At 42.9% G+C, this 5,697-nt stretch overlaps 1 long non-coding RNA gene across 1 annotated transcript; it reads right to left on the reverse strand.

Annotated features, from left to right (window-relative positions):
* Window positions 1–1,228: 1,228 nt before the first annotated feature.
* On the reverse strand, window positions 1,229–4,393 carry LOC109323236. Its single transcript, XR_002104590.1, has 2 exons — window positions 3,924–4,393; window positions 1,229–2,355 (listed from the first exon to the last, which is right to left on the reverse strand). It is a non-coding gene; the product is annotated as an uncharacterized LOC109323236 (long non-coding RNA).
* Window positions 4,394–5,697: the final 1,304 nt, after the last annotated feature.

Below are 5,697 nucleotides of genomic sequence, written 5' to 3' on the forward strand. Positions count from 1 at the left end.
CTGGAACTGATCCCCTGATCAAGCCCAGGGAAGGCATTAATTGCCACATTAGCACAGTCTAAGATATGGTTAATACTTTCCCTGGGCTTGATCAGGGAATTGCTGCATTAGCAAGCAGTCTAGGACCCAGTTAATGCCCTCCCCAGAAATCATCCCCTAATTAGTCCTGGGGAAGATATTAACAGCATCCTATACTGATTGCCACCGTGGCAATTAATGTCTTCCTTGGGTTTAATTCCCTGATCAAGCCCAGGTAAGGCATTAATTGTCATGTTAACAAGCAAGCCCTGGTTTGGGGCTATCAGCCAGTCTTCAGGGAGGGACAGGAGTTCTGGTGCTAAAGTTTAATTTACTTTAGCATTTAGACTTTATAATTTTACATGTTATATAGTTATATAGGCTTTTATAATCTTACATGTTAATCTAATCTTACATGTTATATAGTATGTATAACATTCTATATCAGGGATAGGTAACCCGTGGCACTCAAAGACATTTTGCTTGACACGCATGCCTCTGGGTGGATGGCAGGGAAAGGGCCGGGGCTGTACGGCCACAAGGATCCAGGCCTTTTGTGGCTCCCCTGCCATCCACCCCTAGCACACCAACAGCTTACAAGTTAAAGTTGTGGGTGTTTGTGGCACTCTGCCGAAAAATGTTGCCAACCTCTGTTCTATAATGTTTCAGTAATTTATAGTTTGTTATGGAGTTGTAACATTACTGAAGTGAAATGTTTTACCTTATTGGAAATGAAAAGTTTTAACATCATCAAAGTGAAACCATTTGACATTAACAGAACCAGGCCAGTGATTCCAAATCAATTTGTTTTCTGGAATTTCCAATCCACAGTGAATTTCAAAATTTTGACTTTTCATGTTTCATTAGGAATTAAAACTAATTTAGTAATGTTATATATGCGGGATGGAAATTCTAGTTTGAGTTGAGTCTAGCTAATATAATTTGACTTGAAAAGGTAAGGAGACATAACTAAGTAGGGCAGTCCCTCCTACAAGATGCATTAACCATCACTATTTCTCTGCATCCATATAATGTCTTAAAGTTCTTAAGCATCTCTGAAATAACTGTTACAATTTGAGGATGCTGTTACTTTATATAAGTTATTAGTCTATTTATCTGTGTTACAGTAGCACTTAAAGGCCTTGATTTAGATTGAATTCCCATTGTACCAGGCACTATGCTTTCACAAAAATTAAGAGATAACCCCATCTTTCAAATCATTTACAGTTTAATTAGATCAAGCAGACAAAGAATTATCATTATCAACCCTTTTTTACAAGTGGAGAACATAGACATGGGGAGATTAAAGATTTTACAAATGTCACACATGGAGTCTGTGATAGGCTAGGGCTTAAATTCAGATCTCAGAAATCTCAGTTCACTGCCTTAACCACAAGCCATTTTTTCCTCTCAGCAGCAGCTCAGTGATGGCATTCCAAACTAAGCATCTGTATCTTCCTTTTGCTGATATTGTCTCCAAATCCAAAGTTTTCTGTATGCAACATGTTCATAACATCTTGCCAAGAGCATATATCCTGATCTGATTAAAAAGTATGCTTCTTCACCAAGGAAACAGCTCCACTGAATTGTTCTACTTAATCTCTGAAAACCTGCAATATCCTCAAACAAAACAGTACATCAAATCAATCAATTTGCCACTACACAAATTGTTCCATTAATTCCTTAATCTGGTCCCAGAATTTTGACAAGCATTGGACACTCCCAAGAGCAATGATTACTAAATACTTAATTAGGATTTGCACTGGAGTCATCTGCCAATTGGAATCATGCCAAATTTGAAAGCCAACACACCAAAAATAAAATACCTAATCAAACGATTGCAGTTTCATGGCTTGACAGAGGCACCTTTGCACCATATGTATGGCATCTATTCTAGGTCATGCAAAGTATGTCCTAAATTTCATTGCTAGCAACTTTTAACTTCATCTTGAAACAAAGTTAAATACAGAAGGTTATACAATTTGATTACAAAGTAGGGACAGGCTTTTCAATAAGCATGATGTTCTGAAGTAGAAATCCAGTGCAATGGATTCAGGCTTGTGAGGATTTAGTTTGTAATATAAATGCAAATCCTGCTCAATCCAAAAATATGCACGTAGATTAGATGGGGGAAAAATATGCATCTATTGAATACATGCATGCTCCAAACTTCAAAAGGAAATTACACGTGCTGATTGGAGGCAGACTTGAATACTCTGTTTGGTTATGTGACTTGCCTGTGGTTACATCTTTCTGTTTAATAGCCTCTCAGACCTCCGTTCCTCCATTCCAATAAACTTTCTTTTGACTTTCCCAGGATAAATTCCAGATTAGCATCTGTTGAAAACACAGGAAAATTAGGTGGGTTACAGCTAACAGTTTATGCTTTGTGACCTGGGATTTGTCCAGAGGCATTAAAGACATAAAATATATTAGGAAAAGTAAAAATATATTAGGAAAGATTTCTCTTTGGTTCTGTTAATCAGATTAAAGATATATTAAGTTTCCAACCTTTATCTTCCAAAGTTACAACAAATCCACTTAGTGAAAACAGGATTAGGTTAAAAAAGCACTAGCAACACAGCATACAAATTTTAATGGCTCTCCTGTGTGCCTCAAGTTTCACCTATCAAACCCTGAGACTAGACTCAGCTATATACAGCCTTATGAACCTCTCACAGAAAGCTTAAATATTTAAAGGAGGGGTGCTCTGATTTTTTTTAAAAAATCCCTTCCATATAAGATCCCTTCAGGGAAAATTTGTCTCAGTAAAACTCAGAGACATGAGTGTGAGTGAGATTATGAATTATACCTGCTGCTTTCACACCAAAAGATTTTCCATAGGACAGAAAGGAAGATTCCATTAAAAGTCAAGGGGAGAGAGTTTCCAAATGGCCTAATTGCATAGAGTTTAGTGCAAAGGTGGGCAAAATGGTCAATCCAGCTGGCAGCTGAACTCCATTTCCCAGTAGCCCCTGCCAGCATGGTTGGGGCCAGTCTCCATGGAGACCCCAGCCACAGCTGCAGGAGAAAGCAAGGCTGGGGTTACTATGGAGACCAGCCTCAGCCACATTGGCATGTAGCAAGGCAGGGCAGGGGGCTGCTCCCAAGCCACTGGGATCTTGCGATGGGGGCACATTACTCTAGAGCCAGGGCAGTGCCATGATCTGTAGCCTATATGCTCCAGACAGAAGGACGCAGGCAGGGGATCGCAGTTCTGCTCTGCCTCCTTGCATCAGTGACAGCCTCATCCGGAGCAGGGGCAGCGCCAGTGCCCTGTTTGTGTGTCCCTGCCTGGGGCATGCTGGCTACAGATCATGGCTCTGCCCTGGCTCTGGAGTAAGCTGTCCCCATCACAAGATCCCAGTGGCTCCAGAGCAGCCCCCTGCCCTGCCCTGCCCTGCCCTGCCCTGCCCTGCTGCATGCCCTGCCAGGGTGGCTGGGGCTGGTCCCCATGGAGACCGGCCCCAGCCATGAGTGCGGGTGGTTGGGAAATGCAGTCTACCGCCAACTGGATTCAGCCCATGGGCTGGCCTTTGCCCTTCCCTGGTTTAGGGGATGATACTTGAGCAATATTTTGTGACTGGGGCCTTGAATTTTTAGAATCCTTTCCATCTGAAGAAATAGAAAATACAGTTTATTAAGATATTTGGTGTCCCTTCCTTTTTACATCAACGGCAGCACTTTTAATGTGCAAGTGACAAGATCAATAGTTTCATTATAACTTCAACAGGACTCAGAAATGCTTGCATTTTCATTTGACCTAATAAGGACATAAGAGTGGCAAGAGTGTAGTAATAAAAATCTAGTCTACAGTCATAAAAATGTTTACATGTATATATATATTAGGACAAATTTAGAGGTGAATTAGTGAGTAAGAGCATAAAAATTGGCATAAATTATACCTTCTTCCAAACTCTTCATTTCAGTTTCATGTCTGTGTCTTCCTAAGAATGAGTAGAGTTAAACCAAGGATTAATTAGATGCCCCCACATTTCCTTCTTAGTCACCATTTGAACTTTGAAACTTCTGCATAACTTCTGAAAGTACTTCCCACAGCTGGGAGTCAGTCAGTAGTGTCATGTCACAGAGCTTTGGTGAACCATCTAAGAGCCTGTCCACATGCAAACATTATTAAGTGATTAATTAGGATGTGAATTTACAGTGTACTAGTCACCCTATGCGAACTCTCCTTGCAAACAACTCCACTTTGGGAGACGCTAGAAATAACTACCTTTTGCAAAGGTAGTGCTAATTTGCACTAAAGAATGTTCAGTATGAGTTTGGAGTACACGGTAAAATCACATCTTAGATTCCTTCATTTTAATTTTCCTATACAGAGAAGCTGTTAAGTTGTATGCAACTCTTATGCCTAAGAAATCAAACATTTTTCATAGATTCATAGAAGTTAGGGTCGGAAGGGACCTCAGTAGATCATCGAGTCCAACCCCCTGCATAGGCAGGAAAGAGTGCTGGGTTCAGATGACCCCAGCCAGATGCCCAGCCAACCTCCTCTTGAAGACCCCTAGGGTAGGGGAGAGCACCACCTCCCTTGGGAGCCCATTCCAGATTTTGGCCTCTCCAACTATGAAGAAGTTCCTCCTAATGTCCTGTCTAAATCTGCTCTCTGCTAGCTTATGGCCATTATTTCTTGTGACCCCCAGGGATGCCCTGGTGAGTACAGCCTCACCAATTCCCTTCTGTGCCCCCATGATGAATTTATAGGCAGCCATAAGGTCGCCTCTCAACCTTCTCTTGCAGAGGCTGAAGAGGTCCAGGTGCCCTAGTCTCTCCTCATAGGGCTTGGCCTGGAAGCCCTTAACCATACGAGTGGCCCTTCTCTGGACCCTCTCCAGGTTATCTACATCCCTCTTAAAGTGTGGCACCCAAAACTGCACGCAGTACTCCAGCTGCGGTCTGACCGGTGCCCGATAGAGGGGAAGTATCACCTCCTTGATTCTGTTCGTCATGCATCTGCTGATGCATGCTAGCTTTTTGATGACTTCGTCACACTGACAACTCATGTTCATCTTGGAGTCCACTAGGACTCCGAGATCCCTTTCTGCTTCCATGCTACCTAGCCACTGATACACTCCCTGCCCACCCCCAGCATCACTCTCAGGATACACATGGTTGGAAAAAAAACTTTATCACCCTCACAACACCCACCCCCATCCATCCCCCCTCCCACCTCAACAAACAGTGCCTCTTTACCACTCTCCCCACCCACCATCAATAAAAAAATCCACTTATAAGTGGCAAACTATATAGATAGCTGCCTAGCCCTTTGGGAGGAGAAGTGCCCAGCCAGGAGCCCTTGGACTGGGTTCTGGCCTGCCCCCTAGGGCCTTTGTAAATACCCAAAATTGGCCTTTAAAGTGGCTTAAATGTCCTTTTGCACAACTTTAATGGTGTTGCTGTTTGCAGGCTTGGCAGCGTATTATGCTTTAAATGACTTTGGTATGAAGCAAGATAAAACACCTCCGAGGTATTTTAGTTTCCTACCTAACAAAGTGCAACAGTACACAGGGCACTGAGAGCTGATATGCTCAGGGTTTGGCGGGCCCTGCGCAACTCAGGGGCTTCCCTTCATGGCTGCAGTGGGGCCAGTACTTCCCTCTGTGGCTGTGGCACCCCCCTAGGACCACCTGGGCCAGGTGACAGCAGGCAGCTGTTGTC

The sequence above is a fragment of the Crocodylus porosus genome, unplaced genomic scaffold, assembly GCF_001723895.1.
Source record: "Crocodylus porosus isolate Cpor-Errol unplaced genomic scaffold, CroPor_comp1, whole genome shotgun sequence".
Classification (NCBI taxonomy): domain Eukaryota; kingdom Metazoa; phylum Chordata; order Crocodylia; family Crocodylidae; genus Crocodylus; species Crocodylus porosus.